General features: G+C 55.0%; 31 non-coding genes across 31 annotated transcripts; all 31 read right to left on the minus strand.

Moving 5' to 3' along the window:
• Window positions 1-1027: 1027 nt before the first annotated feature.
• TRNAP-CGG (transfer RNA proline (anticodon CGG)) lies at window positions 1028-1099 on the minus strand. Its single transcript has one exon. It is a non-coding gene; the product is annotated as a tRNA-Pro (tRNA).
• A 104-nt stretch (window positions 1100-1203) lies between these two features.
• On the minus strand, window positions 1204-1275 carry TRNAP-UGG (transfer RNA proline (anticodon UGG)). The gene has a single exon. It is a non-coding gene; the product is annotated as a tRNA-Pro (tRNA).
• Window positions 1276-1608: 333 nt separating this feature from the next.
• Window positions 1609-1680, minus strand: TRNAP-AGG (transfer RNA proline (anticodon AGG)). Its single transcript has one exon. It is a non-coding gene; the product is annotated as a tRNA-Pro (tRNA).
• Window positions 1681-2075: 395 nt separating this feature from the next.
• On the minus strand, window positions 2076-2147 carry TRNAP-AGG (transfer RNA proline (anticodon AGG)). The gene has a single exon. It is a non-coding gene; the product is annotated as a tRNA-Pro (tRNA).
• Window positions 2148-2398: 251 nt separating this feature from the next.
• On the minus strand, window positions 2399-2470 carry TRNAP-CGG (transfer RNA proline (anticodon CGG)). The gene has a single exon. It is a non-coding gene; the product is annotated as a tRNA-Pro (tRNA).
• A 104-nt stretch (window positions 2471-2574) lies between these two features.
• TRNAP-UGG (transfer RNA proline (anticodon UGG)) lies at window positions 2575-2646 on the minus strand. Its single transcript has one exon. It is a non-coding gene; the product is annotated as a tRNA-Pro (tRNA).
• A 329-nt stretch (window positions 2647-2975) lies between these two features.
• Window positions 2976-3047, minus strand: TRNAP-AGG (transfer RNA proline (anticodon AGG)). Its single transcript has one exon. It is a non-coding gene; the product is annotated as a tRNA-Pro (tRNA).
• A 397-nt stretch (window positions 3048-3444) lies between these two features.
• On the minus strand, window positions 3445-3516 carry TRNAT-AGU (transfer RNA threonine (anticodon AGU)). Its single transcript has one exon. It is a non-coding gene; the product is annotated as a tRNA-Thr (tRNA).
• A 251-nt stretch (window positions 3517-3767) lies between these two features.
• TRNAP-CGG (transfer RNA proline (anticodon CGG)) lies at window positions 3768-3839 on the minus strand. Its single transcript has one exon. It is a non-coding gene; the product is annotated as a tRNA-Pro (tRNA).
• A 395-nt stretch (window positions 3840-4234) lies between these two features.
• On the minus strand, window positions 4235-4306 carry TRNAP-AGG (transfer RNA proline (anticodon AGG)). Its single transcript has one exon. It is a non-coding gene; the product is annotated as a tRNA-Pro (tRNA).
• Window positions 4307-4557: 251 nt separating this feature from the next.
• On the minus strand, window positions 4558-4629 carry TRNAP-CGG (transfer RNA proline (anticodon CGG)). Its single transcript has one exon. It is a non-coding gene; the product is annotated as a tRNA-Pro (tRNA).
• Window positions 4630-5024: 395 nt separating this feature from the next.
• Window positions 5025-5096, minus strand: TRNAP-AGG (transfer RNA proline (anticodon AGG)). Its single transcript has one exon. It is a non-coding gene; the product is annotated as a tRNA-Pro (tRNA).
• A 2645-nt stretch (window positions 5097-7741) lies between these two features.
• On the minus strand, window positions 7742-7813 carry TRNAP-AGG (transfer RNA proline (anticodon AGG)). Its single transcript has one exon. It is a non-coding gene; the product is annotated as a tRNA-Pro (tRNA).
• A 251-nt stretch (window positions 7814-8064) lies between these two features.
• Window positions 8065-8136, minus strand: TRNAP-CGG (transfer RNA proline (anticodon CGG)). The gene has a single exon. It is a non-coding gene; the product is annotated as a tRNA-Pro (tRNA).
• Window positions 8137-8240: 104 nt separating this feature from the next.
• Window positions 8241-8312, minus strand: TRNAP-UGG (transfer RNA proline (anticodon UGG)). The gene has a single exon. It is a non-coding gene; the product is annotated as a tRNA-Pro (tRNA).
• A 329-nt stretch (window positions 8313-8641) lies between these two features.
• Window positions 8642-8713, minus strand: TRNAP-AGG (transfer RNA proline (anticodon AGG)). Its single transcript has one exon. It is a non-coding gene; the product is annotated as a tRNA-Pro (tRNA).
• Window positions 8714-9108: 395 nt separating this feature from the next.
• TRNAT-AGU (transfer RNA threonine (anticodon AGU)) lies at window positions 9109-9180 on the minus strand. The gene has a single exon. It is a non-coding gene; the product is annotated as a tRNA-Thr (tRNA).
• Window positions 9181-9431: 251 nt separating this feature from the next.
• On the minus strand, window positions 9432-9503 carry TRNAP-CGG (transfer RNA proline (anticodon CGG)). Its single transcript has one exon. It is a non-coding gene; the product is annotated as a tRNA-Pro (tRNA).
• A 395-nt stretch (window positions 9504-9898) lies between these two features.
• Window positions 9899-9970, minus strand: TRNAP-AGG (transfer RNA proline (anticodon AGG)). Its single transcript has one exon. It is a non-coding gene; the product is annotated as a tRNA-Pro (tRNA).
• A 251-nt stretch (window positions 9971-10221) lies between these two features.
• Window positions 10222-10293, minus strand: TRNAP-CGG (transfer RNA proline (anticodon CGG)). Its single transcript has one exon. It is a non-coding gene; the product is annotated as a tRNA-Pro (tRNA).
• Window positions 10294-10764: 471 nt separating this feature from the next.
• TRNAP-AGG (transfer RNA proline (anticodon AGG)) lies at window positions 10765-10836 on the minus strand. Its single transcript has one exon. It is a non-coding gene; the product is annotated as a tRNA-Pro (tRNA).
• Window positions 10837-11087: 251 nt separating this feature from the next.
• On the minus strand, window positions 11088-11159 carry TRNAP-CGG (transfer RNA proline (anticodon CGG)). The gene has a single exon. It is a non-coding gene; the product is annotated as a tRNA-Pro (tRNA).
• A 104-nt stretch (window positions 11160-11263) lies between these two features.
• Window positions 11264-11335, minus strand: TRNAP-UGG (transfer RNA proline (anticodon UGG)). The gene has a single exon. It is a non-coding gene; the product is annotated as a tRNA-Pro (tRNA).
• A 332-nt stretch (window positions 11336-11667) lies between these two features.
• TRNAP-AGG (transfer RNA proline (anticodon AGG)) lies at window positions 11668-11740 on the minus strand. Its single transcript has one exon. It is a non-coding gene; the product is annotated as a tRNA-Pro (tRNA).
• A 390-nt stretch (window positions 11741-12130) lies between these two features.
• Window positions 12131-12202, minus strand: TRNAP-AGG (transfer RNA proline (anticodon AGG)). Its single transcript has one exon. It is a non-coding gene; the product is annotated as a tRNA-Pro (tRNA).
• Window positions 12203-12597: 395 nt separating this feature from the next.
• On the minus strand, window positions 12598-12669 carry TRNAP-AGG (transfer RNA proline (anticodon AGG)). The gene has a single exon. It is a non-coding gene; the product is annotated as a tRNA-Pro (tRNA).
• Window positions 12670-12920: 251 nt separating this feature from the next.
• TRNAP-CGG (transfer RNA proline (anticodon CGG)) lies at window positions 12921-12992 on the minus strand. The gene has a single exon. It is a non-coding gene; the product is annotated as a tRNA-Pro (tRNA).
• A 104-nt stretch (window positions 12993-13096) lies between these two features.
• On the minus strand, window positions 13097-13168 carry TRNAP-UGG (transfer RNA proline (anticodon UGG)). The gene has a single exon. It is a non-coding gene; the product is annotated as a tRNA-Pro (tRNA).
• Window positions 13169-13501: 333 nt separating this feature from the next.
• Window positions 13502-13573, minus strand: TRNAP-AGG (transfer RNA proline (anticodon AGG)). The gene has a single exon. It is a non-coding gene; the product is annotated as a tRNA-Pro (tRNA).
• A 251-nt stretch (window positions 13574-13824) lies between these two features.
• TRNAP-CGG (transfer RNA proline (anticodon CGG)) lies at window positions 13825-13896 on the minus strand. Its single transcript has one exon. It is a non-coding gene; the product is annotated as a tRNA-Pro (tRNA).
• A 104-nt stretch (window positions 13897-14000) lies between these two features.
• On the minus strand, window positions 14001-14072 carry TRNAP-AGG (transfer RNA proline (anticodon AGG)). Its single transcript has one exon. It is a non-coding gene; the product is annotated as a tRNA-Pro (tRNA).
• Between the last annotated feature and the right edge of the window lie 51 nt (window positions 14073-14123).

Genomic DNA, 14123 nt, shown 5'->3' on the forward strand with positions numbered 1-14123 from the left:
GGAGTTTCGGGGTGGAACTCTGCATTACGGCGGGAGAAAAAGCGCAGTTTGGCGTTAGAAAGGCATTCCCGCTGCAGGGAGGAATTCGGTTGACAGAAAGCAACAGCATACCCTCGAGCGCGAGGGAGAGACACGTCGGGTGTTTCCCACTCACTACACTGGCACCAGAAAACCCTGGAGGAGAGAAGACTGCACGCAACCAATGGAAACGGACGAGCCTCAGTACTGTTAAAAGGTGGGCTCGTCGAGGATTTGAACCCGGGACCTCTCGCACCCTAAGCGAGAATCATACCCCTAGACCAACAAGCCGCAGATACACCATGCTGCCTCCGCCCGACGTGCCGATTTTGGGCTGGCAAACTGTACTGCCGCATGGGAAGCCTTCTATGCCCTGCGTTGCCCTCTCTCACGGATCCCGTGCGGAAAAGTCCACCGAAGACAGCATTCGTTCAACATCAAAGCAAAGAGGAGTTTCGGGGTGGAACTCTGCATGACGGCGGGAGAAAAAGCGCAGTTTGGCGTTAGAAAGGCATTACCGCTGCAGGGAGGCATTCGGTTGACAGGAAGCAACAGCATACCCTCGAGCGCGAGAGAGAGACACGTCGGGTGTTTCCCACTCACTACACTGGCACCAGAAAACCCTGGAGGAGAGAAGACTGCACGCAACCAGTGGAAGCGGACGAGCCTCAGTACTGTCAAAAGGTGGGCTCGTCCGGGATTTGAACCCGTGACCTCTCGCACCCTAAGCGAGAAACATACCCCTAGACCAACGAGCCGAGCTGGGCGTGTCGCTGTCACGCCGCCAGCCAGCACGGTCCGTGTTCACAGGAAGACGGCATTGCCTGCTTTTCTCGCAGTGTGGCTTCTAAAGTTGAATCCACTGTACCCTAAAAACAACGCCTCCGCATTAAACACCCCTGCCCCCGAACCAAAAATAAATAAATAACAAAAAGAAAGCAAAGGGCGCTGGTAGAAACCGGCTTAAATGATTTCCCACCGCCAAGAAAGGCAGAGGGAGCCTAGGTTCGGGCTCGTCCGGGATTTGAACCCGGGGCCTCTCGCACCCGAAGCGAGAATCATACCACTAGACCAACGAGCCGTCTCACATTGCCTGTCCCTGAGCCACGTGGGGCGAGCTAGCCTTCCAAGATTCACAAAAAGGCGGGCTGTGCAGGCGGCAGAAAAGCAGAACTGGAAAAGCCAGGGCTCGTCCGGGATTTGAACCCGGGACCTCTCGCACCCAAAGCGAGAATCATACCCCTAGACCAACGAGCCGCAGATACACCTGCTATGCCCTGCGTTGCCCTCTCTCACGGATCCCGTGCGGAAAAGTCCACTCAAGACAGCATTCGTTCAACTTCAAAGCAAAGAGGAGTTTCGGGGTGGAACTCTGCATTACGGCGGGAGAAAAAGCGCAGTTTGGCGTTAGAAAGGCATTGCCGCTGCAGGGAGGAATTCGGTTGACAGAAAGCAACAGCATACCCTCGAGCGCGAGGGAGAGACACGTCGGGTGTTTCCCACTCACTACACTGGCACCAGAAAACCCTGGAGGAGAGAAGACTGCACGCAACCAATGGAAGCGGACGAGCCTCAGTACTGTTAAAAGGTGGGCTCGTCCAGGATTTGAACCCGGGACCTCTCGCACCCTAAGCGAGAATCATACCCCTAGACCAACGAGCCGCAGATACACCATGCTGCCTCCGCCCGACGTGCCGATTTTGGGCTGGCAAACTGTACTGCCGCATGGGAAGCCTGCTATGCCCTGCTTTGCCCTCTCTCACGGATCCCGTGCGGAAAAGTCCACCGAAGACAGCATTCGTTCAACATCAAAGCAAAGAGGAGTTTCGGGGTGGAACTCTGCATGACGGCGGGAGAAAAAGCGCAGTTTGGCGTTAGAAAGGCATTACCGCTGCAGGGAGGCATTCGGTTGACAGGAAGCAACAGCATACCCTCGAGCGCGAGAGAGAGACACGTCGGGTGTTTCCCACTCACTACACTGGCACCAGAAAACCCTGGAGGAGAGAAGACTGCACGCAACCAGTGGAAGCGGACGAGCCTCAGTACTGTCAAAAGGTGGGCTCGTCCGGGATTTGAACCCGGGACCTCTCGCACCCTAAGCGAGAATCATACCCCTAGACCAACGAGCCGAGCTGGGCGTGTCGCTGTCACGCCGCCAGCCAGCACGGTCCGTGTTCACAGGAAGACGGCATTGCCTGCTTTTCTCGCAGTGTGGCTTCTAAAGTTGAATCCACTGTACCCTAAAAACAACGCCTCCGCATTAAACACCCCTGCCCCCGAACCAAAAATAAATAAATAACAAAAAGAAAGCAAAGGGCGCTGGTAGAGACCGGCTTAAATGATTTCCCACCGCCAAGAAAGGCAGAGGGAGCCTAGGTCCGGGCTCGTCCGGGATTTGAACCCGGGGCCTCTCGCACCCGAAGCGAGAATCATACCACTAGACCAACGAGCCGTCTCACATTGCCTGTCCCTGAGCCACGTGGGGCGAGCTAGCCTTCCAAGATTCACAAAAAGGCGGGCTGTGCAGGCGGCAGAAAAGGGGAACTGGAAAAGCCAGGGCTCGTCCGGGATTTGAACCCGGGACCTCTCGCACCCAAAGCGAGAATCATACCCCTAGACCAACGAGCCGCAGATACACCTGCTATGCCCTGCGTTGCCCTCTCTCACGGATCCCGTGCGGAAAAGTCCACCGAAGACAGCATTCGTTCAACATCAAAGCAAAGAGGAGTTTCGGGGTGGAACTCTGCATTACGGCGGGAGAAAAAGCGCAGTTTGGCGTTAGAAAGGCATTCCCGCTGCAGGGAGGAATTCGGTTGACAGAAAGCAACAGCATACCCTCGAGCGCGAGGGAGAGACACGTCGGGTGTTTCCCACTCACTACACTGGCACCAGAAAACCCTGGAGGAGAGAAGACCGCAACCAATGGAAGCGGACGAGCCTCAGTACTGTTAAAAGGTGGGCTCGTCCAGGATTTGAACTCGGGACCTCTCGCACCCTAAGCGAGAATCATACCCCTAGACCAACGAGCCGCAGATACACCATGCTGCCTCCGCCCGACGTGCCGATTTTGGGCTGGCAAACTGTACTGCCGCATGGGAAGCCTGCTATGCCCTGCGTTGCCCTCTCTCACGGATCCCGTGCGGAAAAGTCCACCGAAGACAGCATTCGTTCAACATCAAAGCAAAGAGGAGTTTCGGGGTGGAACTCTGCATGACGGCGGGAGAAAAAGCGCAGTTTGGCGTTAGAAAGGCATTACCGCTGCAGGGAGGCATTCGGTTGACAGGAAGCAACAGCATACCCTCGAGCGCGAGAGAGAGAGACACGTCGGGTGTTTCCCACTCACTACACTGGCACCAGAAAACCCTGGAGGAGAAAAGACTGCACGCAACCAGTGGAAGCGGACGAGCCTCAGTACTGTCAAAAGGTGGGCTCGTCCGGGATTTGAACCCGGGACCTCTCGCACACTAAGCGAGAATCATACCCCTAGACCAACGTGCCGAGCTGGGCGTGTCGCTGTCACGCCGCCAGCCAGCACGGTCTGTGTTCACAGGAAGACGGCATTGCCTGCTTTTCTCGCAGTGTGGCTTCTAAAGTTGAATCCACTGTACCCTAAAAACAACGCCTCCGCATTAAACACCCCTGCCCCCGAACCAAAAATAAATAAATAACAAAAAGAAAGCAAAGGGCGCTGGTAGAGACCGGCTTAAATGATTTCCCACCGCCAAGAAAGGCAGAGGGAGCCTAGGTCCGGGCTCGTCCGGGATTTGAACCCGGGGCCTCTCGCACCCGAAGCGAGAATCATACCCCTAAACCAACGAGCCGCAGATACACCATGCTGCCTCCGCCCGACGTGCCGATTTTGGGCTGGCAAACTGTACTGCCGCATGGGAAGCCTGCTATGCCCTGCGTTGCCCTCTCTCACGGATCCCGTGCGGAAAAGTCCACCGAAGACAGCATTCGTTCAACATCAAAGCAAAGAGGAGTTTCGGGGTGGAACTCTGCATGACGGCGGGAGAAAAAGCGCAGTTTGGCGTTAGAAAGGCATTACCGCTGCAGGGAGGCATTCGGTTGACAGGAAGCAACAGCATACCCTCGAGCGCGAGAGAGAGACACGTCGGGTGTTTCCCACTCACTACACTGGCAACAGAAAACCCTGGAGGAGAGAAGACTGCACGCAACCAGTGGAAGCGGACGAGCCTCAGTACTGTCAAAAGGTGGGCTCGTCCGGGATTTGAACCCGGGACCTCTCGCACCCTAAGCGAGAATCATACCCCTAGACCAACGAGCCGAGCTGGGCGTGTCGCTGTCACGCCGCCAGCCAGCACGGTCCGTGTTCACAGGAAGACGGCATTGCCTGCTTTTCTCGCAGTGTGGCTTCTAAAGTTGAATCCACTGTACCCTAAAAACAACGCCTCCGCATTAAACACCCCTGCCCCCGAACCAAAAATAAATAAATAACAAAAAGAAAGCAAAGGGCGCTGGTAGAGACCGGCTTAAATGATTTCCCACCGCCAAGAAAGGCAGAGGGAGCCTAGGTCCGGGCTCGTCCGGGATTTGAACCCGGGGCCTCTCGCACCCGAAGCGAGAATCATACCCCTAGACCAACGAGCCGCAGATACACCATGCTGCCTCCGCCCGACGTGCCGATTTTGGGCTGGCAAACTGTACTGCCGCATGGGAAGCCTGCTATGCCCTGCGTTGCCCTCTCTCACGGATCCCGTGCGGAAAAGTCCACCGAAGACAGCATTCGTTCAACATCAAAGCAAAGAGGAGTTTCGGGGTGGAACTCTGCATGACAGCGGGAGAAAAAGCGCAGTTTGGCGTTAGAAAGGCATTACCGCTGCAGGGAGGCATTCGGTTGACAGGAAGCAACAGCATACCCTCGAGCGCGAGAGAGAGACACGTCGGGTGTTTCCCACTCACTACACTGGCACCAGAAAACCCTGGAGGAGAGAAGACTGCACGCAACCAGTGGAAGCGGACGAGCCTCAGTACTGTCAAAAGGTGGGCTCGTCCGGGATTTGAACCCGGGACCTCTCGCACCCTAAGCGAGAATCATACCCCTAGACCAACGAGCCGAGCTGGGCGTGTCGCTGTCACGCCGCCAGCCAGCACGGTCCGTGTTCACAGGAAGACGGCATTGCCTGCTTTTCTCGCAGTGTGGCTTCTAAAGTTGAATCCACTGTACCCTAAAAACAACGCCTCCGCATTAAACACCCCTGCCCCCGAACCAAAAATAAATAAATAACAAAAAGAAAGCAAAGGGCGCTGGTAGAGACCGGCTTAAATGATTTCCCACGGGGGGCGGAGCCTGCAGCCGACGGGACCGGACGCATCTTCCAGCGCTCCTGCACAAGACAGCCTGATTCAGCTTATTGCCGCTTTACACCCGCACTCTCTCCCTCCGGTCTGATTCCTTACATCTCCGGGACCTCTACTCTGCCATGTCTTGGAGGCGGGCACCCCCGGCGTGGCTGCGGCGGCTCTCTCTCGGTGCCGGCCCCAGTGTCCAAGATGGCGCCGGCTCCGCTGCTGTGAACATACGATCCACGCCATGTAAGAGTAAGAGCCTTCCTTCCTCCTCTACAGCATCCTGCTCTCGCTCTACTGGCACACATGCCCTGCAAGACCCCTCTGATGTCGGAGGACAGCAGTCTTCTCATGCAACGTCCCTGAGCCCTTTTCCACTTGCTCCGTGGGATGATGAGCCAGACAGGGCTGGTAGCTTGCCGGCTCTTACAGGCACGTCTCCTCTGCTCCTTGCTTCACCCGCAGCGCCTGCTCCGCTGATGAACTCTTTGCTGCTGTCACCCGAGTCTGCCGTGACACTGCCTAAAGCTGCAAATAACAGTGTGCTTAACCCTAAAGCTCCTGTTTTTGCTACTTCCAAGAGTAGCCTCCTCAGCACCACATGCCAAAGTCAACCCTCTCTCATTTGTGAGCCTGCTCCATCAGGAACAATATCACAGCCCTCCATACCTCATCTCCCCACTATGATGGCTTCATCATCTCCAGCACAAGCTACACCCAGGGGCTCGCACACAGACAGCTTCTTTGATGCAGTATGTGTACCTGATGTTCCAATCTCAAGTGCAACATTGGAGAAGATTCTTACCTCTTTCCGTGCTTCATTCTTAGCTGGCTTAGACCGTATTGTACGATCCATCCAATCTTCTGTGAGGGCGGTGGAGGAGAGGGTTATGCTGACTGAGTTGAAACTGGGAGAGCTGATTGACTCGCACAATTCCCTTGCAGCTACACATAAGAGTCTGGAGGAGGAGACAGGCTACCTAAAAAATAAAACTGTTAATATGGAAGACTTCAACAGGCGCAACAATCTCAAATTTCGTGGCGTACCTGAGGCTATCCCGCCACCTGACCTGACCTCTTATATTCAACAGCTCATTAAACGTGTGATGCCTGCCCTTGCCACTCGCGACTTGGTTATTGATTGGGTTCGGAGAGCCCCAAAACCCAAACATCTTCCGCAGGATGTCCCTAGAGATGTCATCGCACGGGTACATTTTCTGCATGTTAAAACAGCCTTTCTGGCATCCACTAGGAAGATGACGACCCTCCCAGGCGACTACAGAGCCGTGTCTGTGTTTTCCGACCTCTCTCCTGGGACTCTCCGGTGGCGCAGGTCGTTTGCAGATTTCACTAAAGTCCTGAGAAGCCATGATATCTCCTATAAGTGGAACAATTCTATACATGTGGTGGTGTCTCAAGGAGATAAGAAGCATGTCGTTACTACCCCGGAGGATGGGATGCGGTTGCTCCACGCTTTGCACCTTAACTAAGACTGATCTCATCTGTAGTTGGCAAACGGAGTGCTTACTATTTTATTCTGAACTGCGAATCTATCGGTCCCGTGGCATAGGCTGGACTATGTACCCTCTTCGTGGAGCGTGACGGATTACATCTCTTCGTCATGCGTTGATCTTTGCTCCTATATTGCTTGTGACTTTGCATTGATCCAGCTTGAATTTTTCTGATTATGATAGATGCATGATATCTACATATATGACGTCTGAATGCGTATACTTGCTGTTCTCTTTAGCAATATGTCGTGACGACTTCTTTTCTGGCCTATTATACACAGCTTCCAATATAGCGTTATTTATGTAGGCTTACCCTTTCTGCAACTAGGATGTATGTACACCTGTTTATTTACAGCTATTACCATATGAACAATATACCGAACACGAGCGGTTACTACACCCTGATTCTGCAACCCTACAGTATCATTTGTTTCCCGCCTTCGTAGCTCCTTTACTGAGTTAGCTTACCTTCCTGCTTATTGTACCGAATTTACTTAGTTGTGCGTTTTGTTAACATCACCTCTTGCATACCTATACCCTGCATTCCTCTGCATTGTACAATAGCTCTAACACCTTTGCTATATGCCCATGTATTTGGGTCCTTTATACTGCTTTGTGATGTAAAAATTTGTACCTGAAAAAACCTCAATAAATACTATTGAAACATTAAATGATTTCCCACCGCCAAGAAAGGCAGAGGGAGCCTAGGTCCGGGCTCGTCCGGGATTTGAACCCGGGGCCTCTCGAACCTGAAGCGAGAATCATACCCCTAAACCAACGAGCCGCAGATACACCATGCTGCCTCCGCCCGACGTGCCGATTTTGGGCTGGCAAACTGTACTGAGGAGAGAAGACTGCACGCAACCAGTGGAAGCGGACGAGCCTCAGTACTGTCAAAAGGTGGGCTCGTCCGGGATTTGAACCCGGGACCTCTCGCACCCTAAGCGAGAATCATACCCCTAGACCAACGAGCCGAGCTGGGCGTGTCGCTGTCACGCCGCCAGCCAGCACGGTCCGTGTTCACAGGAAGACGGCATTGCCTGCTTTTCTCGCAGTGTGGCTTCTAAAGTTGAATCCACTGTACCCTAAAAACAACGCCTCCGCATTAAACACCCCTGCCCCCGAACCAAAAATAAATAAATAACAAAAAGAAAGCAAAGGGCGCTGGTAGAGACCGGCTTAAATGATTTCCCACCGCCAAGAAAGGCAGAGGGAGCCTAGGTCCGGGCTCGTCCGGGATTTGAACACGGGGCCTCTCGCACCCGAAGCGAGAATCATACCACTAGACCAACGAGCCGTCTCACATTGCCTGTCCCTGAGCCACGTGGGGCGAGCTAGCCTTCCAAGATTCACAAAAAGGCGGGCTGTGCAGGCGGCAGAAAAGGGGAACTGGAAAAGCCAGGACTCGTCCGGGATTTGAACCCAGGACCTCTCGCACCCAAAGCGAGAATCATACCCCTAGACCAACGAGCCGCAGATACACCTGCTATGCCCTGCGTTGCCCTCTCTCACGGATCCCGTGCGGAAAAGTCCACCGAAGACAGCATTCGTTCAACATCAAAGCAAAGAGGAGTTTCGGGGTGGAACTCTGCATTACGGCGGGAGAAAAAGCGCAGTTTGGCGTTAGAAAGGCATTCCCGCTGCAGGGAGGAATTCGGTTGACAGAAAGCAACAGCATACCCTCGAGCGCGAGGGAGAGACACGTCGGGTGTTTCCCACTCACTACACTGGCACCAGAAAACCCTGGAGGAGAGAAGACCGCAACCAATGGAAGCGGACGAGCCTCAGTACTGTTAAAAGGTGGGCTCGTCCAGGATTTGAACTCGGGACCTCTCGCACCCTAAGCGAGAATCATACCCCTAGACCAACGAGCCGCAGATACACCATGCTGCCTCCGCCCGACGTGCCGATTTTGGGCTGGCAAACTGTACTGCCGCATGGGAAGCCTGCTATGCCCTGCGTTGCCCTCTCTCACGGATCCCGTGCGGAAAAGTCCACCGAAGACAGCATTCGTTCAACATCAAAGCAAAGAGGAGTTTCGGGGTGGAACTCTGCATGACGGCGGGAGAAAAAGCGCAGTTTGGCGTTAGAAAGGCATTACCGCTGCAGGGAGGCATTCGGTTGACAGGAAGCAACAGCATACCCTCGAGCGCGAGAGAGAGACACGTCGGGTGTTTCCCACTCACTACACTGGCACCAGAAAACCCTGGAGGAGAGAAGACTGCACGCAACCAGTGGAAGCGGACGAGCCTCAGTACTGTCAAAAGGTGGGCTCGTCCGGGATTTGAACCCGGGACCTCTCGCACACTAAGCGAGAATCATACCCCTAGACCAACGAGCCGAGCTGGGCGTGTCGCTGTCACGCCGCCAGCCAGCACGGTCTGTGTTCACAGGAAGACGGCATTGCCTGCTTTTCTCGCAGTGTGGCTTCTAAAGTTGAATCCACTGTACCCTAAAAACAACGCCTCCGCATTAAACACCCCTGCCCCCGAACCAAAAATAAATAAATAACAAAAAGAAAGCAAAGGGCGCTGGTAGAGACCGGCTTAAATGATTTCCCACCGCCAAGAAAGGCAGAGGGAGCCTAGGTCCGGGCTCGTCCGGGATTTGAACCCGGGGCCTCTCGCACCCGAAGCGAGAATCATACCCCTAGACCAACGAGCCGCAGATACACCATGCTGCCTCCGCCCGACGTGCCGATTTTGGGCTGGCAAACTGTACTGCCGCATGGGAAGCCTGCTATGCCCTGCGTTGCCCTCTCTCACGGATCCCGTGCGGAAAAGTCCACCGAAGACAGCATTCGTTCAACATCAAAGCAAAGAGGAGTTTCGGGGTGGAACTCTGCATGACGGCGGAAGAAAAAGCGCAGTTTGGCGTTAGAAAGGCATTACCGCTGCAGGGAGGCATTCGGTTGACAGGAAGCAACAGCATACCCTCGAGCGCGAGAGAGAGACACGTCGGGTGTTTCCCACTCACTACACTGGCACCAGAAAACCCTGGAGGAGAGAAGACTGCACGCAACCAGTGGAAGCGGACGAGCCTCAGTACTGTCAAAAGGTGGGCTCGTCCGGGATTTGAACCCGGGACCTCTCGCACCCTAAGCGAGAATCATACCCCTAGACCAACGAGCCGAGCTGGGCATGTCGCTGTCACGCCGCCAGCCAGCACGGTCCGTGTTCACAGGAAGACGGCATTGCCTGCTTTTCTCGCAGTGTGGCTTCTAAAGTTGAATCCACTGTACCCTAAAAACAACGCCTCCGCATTAAACACCCCTGCCCCCGAACCAAAAATAAATAAATAACCAAAAGAAAGCAAAGGGCGCTGGTAGAGACCGGCTTAAATGATTTCCCACCGCCAAGAAAGGCAGAGGGAGCCTAGGTCCGGGCTCGTCCGGGATTTGAACCCGGGGCCTCTCGCACCCGAAGCGAGAATCATACCACTAGACCAACGAGCCGTCTCACGTTGCCTGTCCCTGAGCCACGTGGGGCGAGCTAGCCTTCCAAGATTCACAAAAAGGCGGGCTGTGCAGGCGGCTGAAAAGGGGAACTGGAAAAGCCAGATTCGTTCAATCATACCCCTAGACCAACGAGCCGCAGATACACCTGCTATGCCCTGCGTTGCCCTCTCTCACGGATCCCGTGCGGAAAAGTCCACCGAAGACAGCATTCGTTCAACATCAAAGCAAAGAGGAGTTTCGGGGTGGAACTCTGCATGACGGCGGGAGAAAAAGCGCAGTTTGGCGTTAGAAAGGCATTACCGCTGCAGGGAGGCATTCGGTTGACAGGAAGCAACAGCATACCCTCGAGCGCGAGAGAGAGACACGTCGGGTGTTTCCCACTCACTACACTGGCACCAGAAAACCCTGGAGGAGAGAAGACTGCACGCAACCAGTGGAAGCGGACGAGCCTCAGTACTGTCAAAAGGTGGGCTCGTCCGGGATTTGAACCCGGGACCTCTCGCACCCTAAGCGAGAATCATACCCCTAGACCAACGAGCCGAGCTGGGCATGTCGCTGTCACGCCGCCAGCCAGCACGGTCCGTGTTCACAGGAAGACGGCATTGCCTGCTTTTCTCGCAGTGTGGCTTCTAAAGTTGAATCCACTGTACCCTAAAAACAACGCCTCCGCATTAAACACCCCTGCCCCCGAACCAAAAATAAATAAATAACCAAAAGAAAGCAAAGGGCGCTGGTAGAGACCGGCTTAAATGATTTCCCACCGCCAAGAAAGGCAGAGGGAGCCTAGGTCCGGGCTCGTCCGGGATTTGAACCCGGGGCCTCTCGCACCCGAAGCGAGAATCATACCACTAGACCAACGAGCCGTCTCACGTTGCCTGTCCCTGAGCCACGTGGGGCGAGCTAGCCTTCCAAGATTCACAAAAAGGCGGGCTGTGCAGGCGGCTGAAAAGGGGAACTGGAAAAGCCAGGGCTCGTCCGGGATTTGAACCCGGGACCTCTCGCACCCAAAGCGAGAATCATACCCCTAGACCAACGAGCCGCAGATACACCTGCTATGCCCTGCGTTGCCCTCTCTCACGGATCCCGTGCGGAAAAGTCCACCGAAGACAGCATTCGTTCAACATCAAAGCAAAGAGGAGTTTCGGGGTGGAACTCTGCATGACGGCGGGAGAAAAAGCGCAGTTTGGCGTTAGAAAGGCATTACCGCTGCAGGGAGGAATTCGGTTGACAGAAAGCAACAGCATACCCTCGAGCGCGAGGGAGAGACACGTCGGGTGTTTCCCACTCACTACACTGGCACCAGAAAACCCTGGAGGAGAGAAGACTGCACGCAACCAGTGGAAGCGGACGAGCCTCAGTACTGTTAAAAGGTGGTCTCGTCCAGGATTTGAACCCGGGACCTCTCGCACCCTAAGCGAGAATCATACCCCTAGACCAACGAGCCGCAGATACACCATTCTGCCTCCGCCCGACGTGCCGATTTTGGGCTGGCAAACTGTACTGCCGCATGGGAAGCCTGCTATGCCCTGCGTTGCCCTCTCTCACGGATCCCGTGCGGAAAAGTCCACCGAAGACAGCATTCGTTCAACATCAAAGCAAAGAGGAGTTTCGGGGTGGAACTCTGCATGACGGCGGGAGAAAAAGTTTGGCGTTAGAAAGGCATTCCCGCTGCAGGGAGGCATTCGGTTGACAGGAAGCAACAGCATACCCTCGAGAGCGAGAGAGAGACACGTCGGGTGTTTCCCACTCACTACACTGGCACCAGAAAACCCTGGGGGAGAGAAGACTGCACGCAACCAGTGGAAGCGGACGAGCCTTAGTACTGTTAAAAGGTGGGCTCGTCCGGGATTTGAACCCGGGACCTCTCGCACCCTAAGCGAGAATCATACCCCTAGACCAACGAGCCGCAGATACACCATGCTGCCTCTGCCCGACGTGCCGATTTTGGGCTGGCAAACTGTACTGCCGCATGGGAAGCCTGCTATGCCCTGCGTTGCCCTCTCTCACGGATCCCGTGCGGAAAAGTCCACCGAAGACGGCATTCGTTCAACATCAAAGCAAAGAGGAGTTTCGGGGTGGAACTCTGCATGACGGCGGGAGAAAAAGCGCAGTTTGCCGTTAGAAAGGCATTCCCGCTGCAGGGAGGCATTCGGTTGACAGGAAGCAACAGCATACCCTCGAGCGCGAGAGAGAGACACGTCGGGTGTTTCCCACTCACTACACTGGCGCCAGAAAACCCTGGAGGAGAGAAGACTGCACGCAACCAGTGAAAGCGGACGAGCCTCAGTACTGTCAAAAGGTGGGCTCGTCCGGGATTTGAACGCGGGACCTCTCGCACCCTAAGCAAGAATCATACCCCTAGACCAACGAGCCGAACTGGGCATGTCGCTGTCACGCCGCCAGCCAGCACGGTCCGTGTTCACAGGAAGACGGCATTGCCTGCTTTTCTCGCAGTGTGGCTTCTAAAGTTGAATCCACTGTACCCTAAAAACAACGCCTCCGCATTAAACACCCCTGCCCCCGAACCAAAAATAAATAAATAACAAAAAGAAAGCAAAGGGCGCTGGTAGAGACCGGCTTAAATGATTTCCCACCGCCAAGAAAGGCAGAGGGAGCCTAGGTCCGGGCTCGTCCGGGATTTGAACCCGGGGCCTCTCGCACCCGAAGCGAGAATCATACCACTAGACCAACGAGCCGTCTCACGTTGCCTGTCCCTGAGCCACGTGGGGCGAGCTAGCCTTCCAAGATTCACAAAAAGGCGGGCTGTGCAGGCGGCTGAAAAGGGGAACTGGAAAAGCCAGGGCTCGTCCGGGATTTGAACCCGGGACCTCTCGCACCCAAAGCGAGAATCATACCCCTAGACCAACGAGCCGCAGATACACCTGCTATGCCCTGCGTTGCCCTCTCTCACGGATCCCGTGCGGAAAAGTCCACCGAAGACAGCATTCGTTCAACATCAAAGCAAAGAGGAGTTTCGGGGTGGAACTCTGCATGACGGCGGGAGAAAAAGCGCAGTTTGGCGTTAGAAAGGCATTACCGCTGCAGGGAGGCATTCGGTTGACAGGAAGCAACAGCATACCCTCGAGCGCGAGAGAGAGACACGTCGGGTGTTTCCCACTCACTACACTGGCACCAGAAAACCCTGGAGGAGAGAAGACTGCACGCAACCAGTGGAAGCGGACGAGCCTCAGTACTGTCAAAAGGTGGGCTCGTCCGGGATTTGAACCCGGGACCTCTCGCACCCTAAGCGAGAATCATACCCCTAGACCAACGAGCCGAGCTGGGCATGTCGCTGTCATGCCGCCAGCCAGCACGGTCCGTGTTCACAGGAAGACGGCATTGCCTGCTTTTCTCGCAGTGTGGCTTCTAAAGTTGAATCCACTGTACCCTAAAAACAACGCCTCCGCATTAAACACCCCTGCCCCCGAACCAAAAATAAATAAATAACCAAAAGAAAGCAAAGGGCGCTGGTAGAGACCGGCTTAAATGATTTCCCACCGCCAAGAAAGGCAGAGGGAGCCTAGGTCCGGGCTCGTCCGGGATTTGAACCCGGGGCCTCTCGCACCCGAAGCGAGAATCATACCACTAGACCAACGAGCCGTCTCACGTTGCCTGTCCCTGAGCCACGTGGGGCGAGCTAGCCTTCCAAGATTCACAAAAAGGCGGGCTGTGCAGGCGGCTGAAAAGGGGAACTGGAAAAGCCAGGGCTCGTCCGGGATTTGAACCCGGGACCTCTCGCACCCTAAGCGAGAATCATACCCCTAGACCAACGAGCCGCAGATACACCTGCTATGCCCTGCGTTGCCCTCTCTCACGGATCCCGTGCG

Source organism: Dendropsophus ebraccatus, chromosome 4 (assembly GCF_027789765.1).
Source record: "Dendropsophus ebraccatus isolate aDenEbr1 chromosome 4, aDenEbr1.pat, whole genome shotgun sequence".
Taxonomy (NCBI): domain Eukaryota; kingdom Metazoa; phylum Chordata; class Amphibia; order Anura; family Hylidae; genus Dendropsophus; species Dendropsophus ebraccatus.